Below are 13,464 nucleotides of genomic sequence, written 5' to 3' on the forward strand. Positions count from 1 at the left end.
TATTTCTTAAATACTGATCTAGTACCATTCAGTTGCCGTAAAATGTCTGTTTAGCCAGAACAGAGGAAAACATGTCAAGCTGACCAAATATATTGATTTTGTCCTACGGAGTACATTGTATATTGCTGCTATTCAATTTTGAGTTTTCATTGTATGCCAATTTTTGAAAATTTATTCTTCTTATTAAGCAAGATCTTTAGAGTTTCTTGAATCAACTTCTTCATAAGGCGATGGCATCGAGTACATGTACGCATGCGTTCATAAAACAGAAAATTTGGTGTTCACCTCAAGCAAATTAATTTTATGAATAAGATAGCATTCGCATTTGACTGCAAATGACAACGGTAAAATGTCTGTGCACGTGTTTTATTGCGCTTATCCTTGACCGTAATGAATAGGAAAATAACATGTCCGGTAGTTGCCAGCTTTCAATATAATTTACCTATAGCAAAAAGATTATAAACAGGAAGATAAAACATAATCAATTTACTGCATTCGAAGTAATGTTCTTGATACGATATAAAAGTACTGTTAGTGAAAAGAACTAAAATGAACGCATAGCTTAGCGTTTGAATGCGTATCGAGTCACCTCGTATTTGCACAATGTTCAATACGAAGTATCACGTTTGTGTTTATTTCTGACTTCTATACAAACACACACACACACACACACCCTTACACACACACATTAGGACTGGTATATACCATCATATCATTCATGGTTTTCGTGCATCATGATGCTAAATTAAAGAGTCTACTTGGAAACGGTCTTCTTTTTTAAAGAATTGTTTTGCCAAATTTCCTACTGTGAAATTAAAGGGAGAATTCGAAAAAGAAGTGCGTAAGACAAGCGAAGCCTATTGACGTATCTCTTCGTCACGATGCAGGAGATACAAACGACATTTACAAAAGAGTCAAAACAAAACGCACCTTAAATGTCAGGCCAGGTCCGTATAAGGTCAAACTTTGCCTGTGTATTTTATGTTAGTTGTCTAAGAGCTACGGGACAGTAACTGTTACATACAGTCCATGAACAGTGGTATCAACACAGTGTACAAAAATGAAAATAATTCATACAGAATTAGTTGTGTTCGAAAAATATTTATTTTCGTTTTTATTTTTGAAAAAAAAATTCTTCCCAAACGTCACGAACGCCTCGTTTGTAAATGAAAGTTTAACGGCATTAGAAGAGACTAAACCAAAGGGTTATAAAGTATTATCATTACAGTCTAGTGCCTTTGAGAAGGAGGTTTTTTAAACTTTCAGTTTTTTTTTTAATTTATGAAAAGTAATCAAATAAGCGATTCGTTCAATAAAAAATGTACTTGTACAAAATCTCTTACGAATCGTAAGCTTTATATCAATTAAAAGCACGCTAATTATACTTTTATTGTTAATTTGTCTAAAATAAAATGACCTTTCGGGAAACCATATTTAACAAATTAATTGCTTCTTATAAAGCTTGCTAAAGTTATCTTTTCATTCTAGATTCGATATTTTATTGCAATGTGACACTGCATTAATTGATAAATTAATGTTACACAATCATCTATTAAATAGTTACTACTAATAACTTTATCCAACAATAAGATATCAAATGCCACATTAAAAACGCCCGGATTTATTTAACTTGTTCCTCCATTAACAAATTTTATTGCCGATAAATAAAATACGTCTATAGTTAAAGCTTTGTTGGCTCTTTTTCCAGATTGCAATTCCAATAACGAATTAAATATGGTTGAAGATATCTGACTACCCTTTTAACGGTATCCGACCAAAACTGACCACGTGATTAATTTAAAAGACCCGGATGTTGTGTGCAAAGCAATCGCATGACCTCGAGTTTTAAAATGTTTTACAGTACTTTCCACTATGAAAAATTACAAAAGTCTAAACTAGATTGCCATTTTGATTATGATATATGGGTACCGTAAGGAATGATCTCTTTATTGCATAGAGCGGGATTAAAATTTATTTGAGAATTTAGACACCAAACAGATAATGTTCTTAATTGTAAACTGTGGTCTACCTTGCAGGGAAAAATCACTTTCATTTAACTCTCTCGAGCTATATTGTACTCTACGAATTCAATTCAGTATTAATCGTCGCTGAAATAGTTTAATGTTGTTTGATTGGTGTAAGATTAGTATTTGACAAAAAATGCTGACAAGTTTCCCTACATGCTACTTTTAAGCGATTTGTTTTTACTCAACATCGGTTTTAATCACTGACCACAACGATCAGTAGTCCATGTGAAGAAGCGAATGTTGACCACCCGAAGCACCCGAAGAACCCATATAACTTCCGGTTGAAACTCATATCTTCACTTAGATACTTGTACTCTTTGTTCGTTTTTAAGACATTCATCTGGTTGCCTCACCTCGGTCATTAACAGCCAAATGTTCTCTAGATCTTCATTTCGACTTTTGATTGATTATTATCCCCCCTTACTACAATTACTTGACCACAACGATCAGTAGTCCATGTAAAGAAGCGAATGTTGACCACCCGAAGCACCCGATATAACTTCTTCATTTCGACTTTTGATTGATTATTATCCCCCCTTACTTCAATTATTTTACTTTATGTATCTAGTGTCAAGTAAGCTGCCTTGTGCTTTAGGGCTACTGTCAGCTTGAGTTATTTATTTGGTTTACCAAAAAAAAAGTCCGAACTACCAGTGTCCAATTTGGAAAGGGTGGTAATGCACTCGATAACACTCTAGGGAGTGATTGTCAAAGAAATAAAGAATAATCTTGCCAAAACTGTAAATGATCTAGGCGATTTGAAACTTGATTACGCAGAAAGCCATGCATGTAAAGTTCTTTATTGTTCAATATGTTCTTAACTGGCCATTAAAAGAGGATTGCGTCAGTAAGAAATTTCTAATATGTTATAGAAACAGTCCTAATCATATGATTTCAGCAATCGAGACATTCAATTGCTATGTTGATCGTGTTTTGTGACACTTCAATAGTGATTTTCGACTTCTGTGGTCGTTTATTAAATTCAAAACTGCTTTTAAAAAACAAATTTAATTCCTTTTCATTCTGAATTCTTATTTCCAATAAATAAAACTGGTCATAGTGCATTAAATTGAATTTTCCGTGGTCTATTAAATGTAGATTTCGTTTTATTAACTTGTTAGTTTTGAAAATCACCAAAAATCAGTCAGGAATTGTCAAATCTAAAAAAGGAAACATTTTCATTTAATACTGCTGATTTACATGTTTTTTTTCTATAGGTTTTAGTAGCTTATATTGAATTCAAATAACAGCAACCATTTCTTATAGAACTTGAACAATAATCTTGAATTAAAATATATCTTTTCCTTTGGTTTTACATAACTTGCAATCTCTTTACTAGGATAAATAGATAAAAATTCCGTCAGACTGTCAAAAGTGTCATCATCTTTGAATATAATTATCAATATAAATCTTAACAGGATGAGGAGGAAAAGCAGGGATAAAATTTATTAATACTTCGTTAGTATCAACATTTTCGATTTCTATAAATGCATTTGAATAACAGCAGTATTACAGTGTTATCACTATTTTGTGTATTTTTCCTTTGATCTTTTTTTGTGCTAATTTTTCATATCATGCTACTCGCTTGAGATAGAAAATTATCGCTATTGTCAATGTAAACGTCGTATGCAAAATAGCGATAAACATATATTCAATGGTCTTTCAACTCGATGATGTTTCTCGACCACATCTATTCTCACCTGGCTATCGCCCTTCGATAAGATTGTAGCTGAGAAACACCCTCTCGTTTGAACAACCATCGATAATCTATAATTAACTATTAACTTAAACTTTAATACAAATTGGATTGAATCAACACCTATTGCTTAAAGATTACTAGAGACGCACTGATATTTATGTTAGTATAAATAAGAAGATGTGGTATGAGTGCCAATTAGACAACTCTCCATCCAAGTCACAATATATAAAAAGTTAACAATTATAGGTCAAAGTACGGCCTTCAAAACGGAGCCTTGGCTCACACCGAACAGCAAGCTATAAAGGGCCCCAAAATGACTAGTGTAAAACAATTCAAACAGGAAAACCAACGGTCTAATCTATATAAAAAACGAGAAACAAGAACCACCTATGAACCACACCAACAAACGACAACCACTGAACAAAAGGCTCCTGGCTTAGGACAGATGCATAAAAATGCAGCGAGTTTAAACGTTTTAACAGGCGCCAACCTTTGTTTAAACTTGTCTACAATACAGTTGAAAGGAATAATGTAAGGTTTGGTGACTTTATTGGTATCATCTAACATACTTAAGGATGTACTTAGGTGATCTAAGGTAAAATTAAATAAATCAAGAATTCAAAATTGATACTTTAAGATGGAAGAGTATTAGTTAAGGATCAAAATAAGCTAAAAGTATTGATAGGTCATGGAGCTCCTTTTCGAGATATTTGATTTATGAAATATGGCGGGAAGAGGCTGACTCTGACTTTTACCTTATATTTGCATTGGTATTATTTGGGTCTCAAATCAGAAGAAAGAAAATCAAGAATCTGCTTAAATTTTGTCAAATGACCTTTTATGAGCTATTAATTCTTATGTTAAAAGATAAATAGGTGTTATGGGGCAAAATATTTTACCTTATATTGTATGGAAAAAAACCGAGGAGTCCGAACATTTAACACAAATTCCAAAACCTCACCTAAGTACACCCTTAACGTAAAATATAAAACACACACGGCAGTGTTTGCCTCATAACTTTACTTAATGAGTTTGCTGTTTGCTTAAATCAAAATTAGTTATTTTTTACAATGTGACTATATCTAAGTACTTTCTTGGGTTAAATGACTAATATTATTGTTTCAAATGGACAAACTTCAAATATATTACTGCCATATTTACTGTACGGGCATTTGATACCCTGATATACATGTATCTTAGAAATGATAAAGGCTTTCAATGAAATAGGTCCTGTTTACCTATTGATAAGTTGGTGACCTCAAATACCTGACCCGGTTATTTTATTAGAACGATTATGATAAAGATATTTGTGATGATAATGATGTTGTACTATTTTTAATTTTTCAAGAATGTATATATGGTTTTACATAATGCTTACAGTTCAGTTTATGGGAACTCGCGTCTTGCGTACTAAATTATGCATTATGGTCTCATTGTTGAATTAAACCACTGTCCCAGGTAAGGGGAGGGTTGACAAACATGTCTAACCCCGTCACATACTTTATGTGCCTGCCCCAAGTTGAGAGCCTGTAATTAAGTAGTTGTCGTTGGTTGCAGTTTGCCCTATTTGTTTTTTCGTCTATTTTTTATACATAAATCATGCCGGGGCCTTGTACATGTATACCTTACTGTACGTTTTAGGTCTTCCTCATTGTTGAAGACCGTTCGATGACCTATAATGTTTCCTTTGGTCTCTTATGAATTCATTGGCAATCATAACACATCTCCTCATATTTAAGTGGATTTTGATTATGCCCCATAATCAGATTTTATTCCATTTCCGTCGGTTCAAATAGAAATTATGTGTTTTTTATGCATAAAGGTCACTGTGATGAATTTAGAGACAGGCATAGTTGAACGGCAAAGTCAAAACTTACATTGTTATTGGAGCGATACTCTTTCAATTTGAAGTATCCAACTATAATGACAAGGTCAAGATGTACAACAATGTAACAACTGCGTTTCGAAATATTACACTTCATCCAGAAAATTGCAGATATCTATCAATCAATCAATCAATCAATAAGATAACTTTCGGAAATTCAAATAAGAAACAGACCATGAGCAAAAGAAAAAGCTTTCTTAGAATTTGTATTGTTTTTTATAAACATTAAATAATTGAAATAATTCATTTCAGAATGGTGATATGCAAACAACATCTTTTTGCATATCAACATGACAAATATTGATTAAATGATAAATTGAGAAGTTTTTATTAAACATTCATTAATCTTTTCTAAGAAATAAGGTCTTATTGAAATAACAATATTTTTTTTTATTATTTTTTTTTGCTTCTACGTTGTGAATAAACAAGTTCGATCATTATTTACTTATTGACCAATTACATGACTATAAGTTGTTATAGAATCTAATGCATTTTGGGTAATATTTTCCAAAAAGCCTACACCAAAACGTTGTGATTGGTTTAAAAGGTCATAAACAATGAAAATTCAACCATTGACGTGACGTTATTTTCATCTTGAGGGTACGAACACTCCTTTAAATTCCGAAGATGTGAATCAGCGCTGAATCATTAAACATAGAGTAAACAGGTTTTATTTCTTGAAAACCGTTTTTAATAATAGTTCTTTCAAAATCTGCTGGTTTGTACTTGTTCCCGTGACTGTATCAAATCAAAAAGTCAAATTATCAAAATATTACCTTTTGTGATGAATTTACTCATAAGTTTTTGTACTTAGGAAATGATTTAATACTATAGATGAACAACTTATACCCTTCGACCACCGAGGCCCTGTATATCCGTCGTTGAAGCTGGTAGTATGATTTATATAGATAACTATGTTGAGGGGTGCCGTTGATGGGTGCCTGTCTCATTTAAGTTTACCATGGTTTACTTGTACTGTCTTTGGCGAGAACTAGCTTTCTTTGATCTTCAATGAAAAGGTTTTAAGCGCATATCCAGTGTACCATATACTTTACTTGAGAGCAACATTGAAAACAATCATCTTTTTATCATCACCTGTACCTTACAACTAACAATGTATTAATAATAATGGCAAATTCATCAGGATGCTGATTATAGCCCATCTCTCATTGTATTGTTAGCACGTCCTATGTTAATATAATGATACTTATTTTTGTCTATTTGTTTTAAGCCATCTGTCAGTAGTGGTTAAGTCGGTGACTAAAAACAGAAAGAAATAACCATTGAATATATAAAAGTAACTTAACTGTACTCAAGGACAAACTGATATCCTTTTAGCTGACGTAGCCATAGTACGTACATGTATATGCACACACTTGACTGAGAAATAGAACTTAGACGGTACAATATAGCATTTCATTTAAGCGATCTCATTTTGCTCTGTTGTGAAATATTTGTATGAACAAAAGAAATATTTTTGAAAAAAATTCAAGTGTATTCTACAAATCAAAAGAATTTGGCGGAAGTATGGCGATATTCCATTCACATTTGCAGCTTTAAGATGTTTTAAGCCCTCACATTTATGACAAACATTTACAAGGTTAACTTCTTAATCTTGAACTTGACCTCAATGTAACAAAATTGCCACATCTTGTCCGATTAACAAGCATCACTTGCAAACTAGACAAATTGGTTTGTTTATTTTCTATTTGTCAACATACGACATCAAATACTATAGTAATCTCACAAATACAGAAATATTTGCAGGAATCCGTGTTCATTACGCCCAACCTACTTAAAACTGTCATTCAGAATCGATCGAATGTGCTTCTTTCATTACAAATAATATTTTTTTATATATATGAACATTTTCCGTAATTTGTTGTAACGTTTATACCCGATGTCTTTACACGAATCTTCTAGAAATGAAAGAAGGTATTACGCTGGAAGATTACATAGTAACTGTAATCAGTCTGAATTTGATAGTTGAGTTTCCAAAAACACTCATCTCCTTTAATTCATACTTGTTTTTAACTTGCATGTTCCATTGTGAGACTGTTTACCTACTACATGTATAACATACTTTGCATGGTAGGTTGAAATATCTTTCGGCGGATTTTTATTTTGTGAACTTGTACAGTGCACATTTTAAAAGTTTGACATCACGTGTCCTCTAGCACACAGCAGGGAATCTGAATATGCTATTAACCATTTATCATCCTGAATATGAATAAAATATTTGTCACAAACCGTTAAGCAGGCATAAAGCTGTCAATCAAACTTTTTACTTCATTATTTCATAAACCCAGTTAAAGTTGTGGTAATTTTTCAAACTGAACTTTCAATTAAGTTTCATTTTTCTCCCATCTTAACTCTCTAAAATATATAAACAGGACAAAAGTCACAAACCTCGGTAGGTGTCCTGACAGAATGGGATGAATTTATTGATAAACTAATAGTTTTCTTAGATAAGAAATAAGACTGATTTTCATAGCAATTATAGTATGGTCGGACTAAATAATCTGCAAAGGAAAATAAAAAATACAAAATCCAAGCATAGATCTAATACTGTAAACCAACTAATTTTCGCGTGCGATTTCATTTCGCGATTTTCGCGAGTAGAAAAATAACACGAAGATAAATCGTTGCCAATATGTAAAATTTGATCTTTCTTGTTTAACTATATCAAGTAAATTTGAAAATCGCGAAATTAAATTGCCGCGAAGTGGGCGTGAAAGGGCTAAACGCGAATTAAAGTATACGCGAAAAAAAGTTGGTTTACAATATATACTACACTGTTTAAAACAACAAATAAATGCATCAATAAAAATTACGCAACTCTTGACTTAAGTGTCTAATAAACTCCTCTTATCTTAGCTATTAATCCCTTCATTTCGACAACTTTATAGACTGCTATGAATAACAAGATTTATTTACCACTATCCGAATTTTTATGTGAAATCACTGCAGATTGCTTTAGTAGTGGAAGAAGTTGTCAATTATCAAAACACACCGGAAATGACATATTGACACAAGCTAAATTCAAGGTCATGCTTTATCGGATAATGTAATGCCTCGTAAGATTTAGGAATATATTGATTGAAGTAGATGCGGATCGTATATATGTACATGTATTCATGGAGACTAATCTTCGGTGAACAGCCATATGCTATGTGTACCTTCTTGGTACCGTTAATATGTTATTACTAACACTGGGTCGATACCTCTGCTGGTGGACTATTATTCCCCGAGGATATCACCAGCACAGTAGACAGTACTTCAATACTAGCATGAAAATGCGGATATTGTTTGATTAGAATTTAATGTTTTAAAATTTTGGAACTGATTTTAAATTATGAAATATTTATCCCTCGTGCAATGCTCTGATTCCTTGTTCGGATTTTGGATATACTGTATGTCCTTCTTTTTGGTTTTTTCCGCTTCAACATTTGGATATTCAAATATTTTGGCTTTGAGCATAATTGTCGAAATACGCATCTGGTGCATTAAAATGGGTACCGTTTCTGTTATTTTTCCGGTTTAAATATATCTAGGGTTAATTCATATTCCGCCTTCAATTTTAACTATAACGATAGCCCTTAATAATTGACTTCTTAATGACTATTGTCTAATGAATCAGCAATGTAGAAACCAAACTCATGATCCAAACGACACAAGGACACATATTTTTTTGATCAAATCCATTTCTTTTTTTGACTATGCGCGTTCATGATGACGTTACATGCATTAACTTAATTCCAGTTAAAGCATTTTCAATATATGATATGAAGCACCTATTTTGAAACGTGTCTTCTTTAATAACCTAAAAAAAATTCAATATTGTACATAGATTTACATTATTCTAGGATAGTCAATTATTTATATCATTAGAACAGCCACAGTCTTATATCATGCGTCCTTTATTTCTATTTTAGCCTCTTCTATTAATTATATGACTATCAATGAAGCATTATTAAATTTATTCATGACATAACAGCATTATCTTAATTGGCGGAAGATTTACGGTCAAGTCATTGTACTATAATTTGACAAATATAAATAACTAGTTAGCCAAATGTTTAAAGCAGACTCTTTTCCAAATAAATATTCTAAATAAGCCTTAGGGAATGTCTTTTTTAATAAGAATTGATATCATTTTAAATGATCATATTTTGTCATCTGGTGCGGTCATTTACATTGTGGTGCTGTGATGACCCTACGTAGGTAACATGGCTTCTTTGCATGCACAACTCTAGCCCAGCAAGAGGAAATGTTTTCTAGCAGTAATAACTGAATGGCATCCACTCTTTTCAATAGAGAACAACAAGAATAGAAAATGTTTAGCACCATCTGCTCTGAGTTTCGGTCGGTCTATAACCGATATGTGTGATTCAACAGTGGTATTCGAAATGTTTTTTTTAATGTTTAATACTAGTGAATGGTATAGTCCATGACGGGTTTTTATATGAAAATTTCGAAACTGTGATTCAAATATTCCTAGGACATATGATCCTGATTAAATTGAAGGTATCTTATCTGTGGTTTGTTGAAATGAGAACCCATCTTAACAAACAAAAACAAATACACACACACATACACATCCTGAGTCTTTAAAAGCAGCATTGAGATTGTACCAAATATTGTGATTACAGATGATTATTACTGCACAGGTCTGTGTATTTACGTACAGCAATAAAAGCGCTGTTCTTTAGCTTTTTGTGAATTTTTTGTGGGTGCATGTCACTGATTTTGTGTAATGAATGGATACCCCATATCCTTTCCTTTTCTATGATATAATCAATATATAGATATAAGAAGATGTGGTATGAGTGCCAATGAGACAACTCTCCATCCAAGTCACAATTTGTAAAAGTAAACCATTATAGGTCAAAGTACGGCCTTCAACACGGAGCCTAGGCTCACACCGAACAGCAATATGTTCACAATTTTAAACCTTTTATTGATATTAACAACATTATTGGACAACAGGTGAAGCCTGTGCATAAGCTCCCGAGTAACAGGATGGAAATATAGGTAGCAAAAATACAATTATAATTTACCAGACATTGTAAAACCTATTTAAAAACTCTATTAAAAATAAGGACAAGTGAAATGACGTGGAAATCCGGAATATTGATAAAAACACAATCAATTTTAGTTCAGAAAGGTTACACCGATAACTTTAAATATTTTGCATACGATCATAGACTACGTTTGAAGTCAACAAGTGGTTATTTTGACTTCTTAGATCAGTTTCAACATAAGATACCGCTCATGGACTCAAATTGAAAACAAAAGTTCTTAGGCCCATAGCACTCGTTAGTTGATAAAGAGGAGTCTTTCTAAATAGCTTGTATTGCAAAAATAGATAATATTAATGTTGTTTTTTTTTTAATTTTCAGAGAATATAGTACCGTATATATCACAGGTCCGCCCAGAAGTCCGAAGACACAGAATAAAACGACTAGGTACGTTATTATACCACGTTTAACAGTGCTATTGAAAGTTAATTATCTTGATTAAAGGCTGATATAGCTAGTTTGTACAATGGACAACTCGATTTAGTGTAAGAGTGCGCGCTTATTTACTCTCTGTATTTGAATAAAAATGTGTTCCATTAAGTTAGGCCGAGAGCTCTACCAATCATCTGTCAACAGATTTTCGTTTCAGAGTATATTTTGTTGTTGGTTAGTTTGCAAGCTAAGCACTCTGTATCTCGCTGACATATCTAAAATAAAAGCGTGACAGTCATACATTCATTAAGTTCTTATTGTTTAATTTATCATTTATCCCAGAAATGTTACCAAATATGTCTTACTATAAATAAGTAATAAAGAATACAGTACATAAATTGATATATTGTAAGAAGCGAAATGTCTTACTATATATGTAATAAAGAATTCAGTATATAAATTGGTATATTGTAAGAAGCAGAAGTGTACTAATTGATTGATTGATAAGTCTACGACAAGAACCAGTAAATAATATGTCTAGTTTTCATTTCACGAATGGCACATTATAGGAAAATTTAACCCTCTTTGTCTTCTTTTAAGAATAGAACAACACGCTTCCTTTAACAAATTTTCTATTCAATAACGGGAAGTTGTAATTATATATGTCTGTTTCAACATAAACTGACATTTCCGTAACCAGTAGACGTTTTTGGAATATGAAGTAATGTAAACAGCTGCTTTCTACACCATGTATAATTCATAACTATATTTGAATATATTTGACATGTTTACAAAATTGATAATTGTTACAAAAATAGATCAAGTTAGAACGAATTGCTGTAAAAGATGTCCAATAAACATTTGTAATACTCTTTAGATAATAATCAACTTTTCAAGTGTGGGTATTTATATAAAGATAAGGAGATGTGGTCGTTAATTTAGAATGTGGTGGGTGTGTTAATAAAAGAGTGGACCCCATAAGTTAAAAAAATGTGAAACTAGAAGGTTCTTATAGTTTTAAGATATTAACACAAAATTCAGGTGTCTTCGCGTGGTCGCGACCCAACAATCGGCCTAGGTTTTCTAGAAGAAAAGCTTCTCTTATTGAGATGAATATTCATTGAATGATGTTTAACTTTTTTTTAGTTTTCTTTTCCCGACACTTTTTAACATCTGATTAATTGATTGATTGATTGTTGTTTGATGTACGTCGTGTGACAGATATTTAATGTGCATTCCGGATGATGATGAATGGCTGCTTAACGTCCAGTGGCAAATTAATATGTATTTTCAGGACGAGAACATGTTAATGTAATATGAATATTAACACAGTCTTTGCTCTAACTCCTTAATGCCGTTTGCTTAGCGGAGAAGCAACAAATACCAATTTTAAAGTCTTTGGTTTGATCCGGCCGGGGCTTGAACCCACGACCTCCCGCACTCGAGGCGAACACGCTACCACGAGACCACCGAGGCGGTTGTGCATTCAGGAAGAGAACAATTTAACAATACAGTCAATATTTAGGTTTTGCAAAGTGGGCCGACGGGGATGGAGTGCAGACTGTCACGAGAAAAAAGAGGGTTTTTGGAATAGAAAAAAAAAATTGTCTTGAAAAAAGCGAACTGTAGTTCCCTGAAAGAGTGGTTGGATTATTTCTCTTCGGGGTAGTATGCCTTGCATGCTCTCTACATGAGACATCACGTTTAAAGTCCCATTTCCGACCGGAAGTGTCTGCGTATACATCCCACACAGTTAAACGTACATAACTCTAAATCATGGGTTTTACTGTCAGATGGGAAATTGTATTGGTGATCATATTTCATAGATAATCCATTTTTCCATTATTTAAATAATGGTTCAACATTTAACATTAAAATTAATTAATTAATTTTTGATATACTGAAAAGTCTGCTATCCCGAATTATCGGGTAAAAATATATATTTCCTCTTTGTAACCATATTTCATAATTGTATTACGCACTTAACGGTAATAAATCTACATTGAATTTAAAAGAAAAATCATTTTGTTTCATGTTAAAGGATATTTAATAATTGGAATTACAGATTTATTGAAATTTAATTTCTGATATAATTTATGGGACATTACACTGCAATATGAAAATTACATAATAAAAAGATATACGATTCGCAAAAAATATATATAAATTGACAAAATTACGATGTAGTAATTGTTCATCAATATATGAATTTAAGGAGATGAAGATAACATTCTCTTCAGCTCATGATATTATTAAAAGGTATCCGCGGGTTATCTGTCTATAATACAGCAACCCAACGTAAAAAAACCAAAAACCATCCAGGCACATCGATTATTATCAAAACTTCGCTGCTTTCCTGCTTTATAGTATAGATCAGCTCATTCAAATAAATGGTCTTAC

The 13,464-nt window shown here is 32.4% G+C and overlaps 1 long non-coding RNA gene across 4 annotated transcripts in view; it reads left to right on the forward strand.

Annotated features, from left to right (window-relative positions):
- Window positions 1–13,464, forward strand: part of LOC127706794 (uncharacterized) — a 28,272-nt gene that overhangs the window by 12,057 nt on the left and 2,751 nt on the right. For all 4 annotated transcript variants that reach the window (XR_007984566.1, XR_007984567.1, XR_007984568.1 and 1 more), the window contains exon 3: window positions 11,014–11,079. This is a non-coding gene — a long non-coding RNA (uncharacterized LOC127706794). The remainder of the gene's footprint in view (window positions 1–11,013; window positions 11,080–13,464) is intronic.

The sequence above is a fragment of the Mytilus californianus genome, unplaced genomic scaffold (assembly GCF_021869535.1).
Source record: "Mytilus californianus isolate M0D057914Y unplaced genomic scaffold, xbMytCali1.0.p SCAF_6, whole genome shotgun sequence".
NCBI lineage: Eukaryota > Metazoa > Mollusca > Bivalvia > Mytilida > Mytilidae > Mytilus > Mytilus californianus.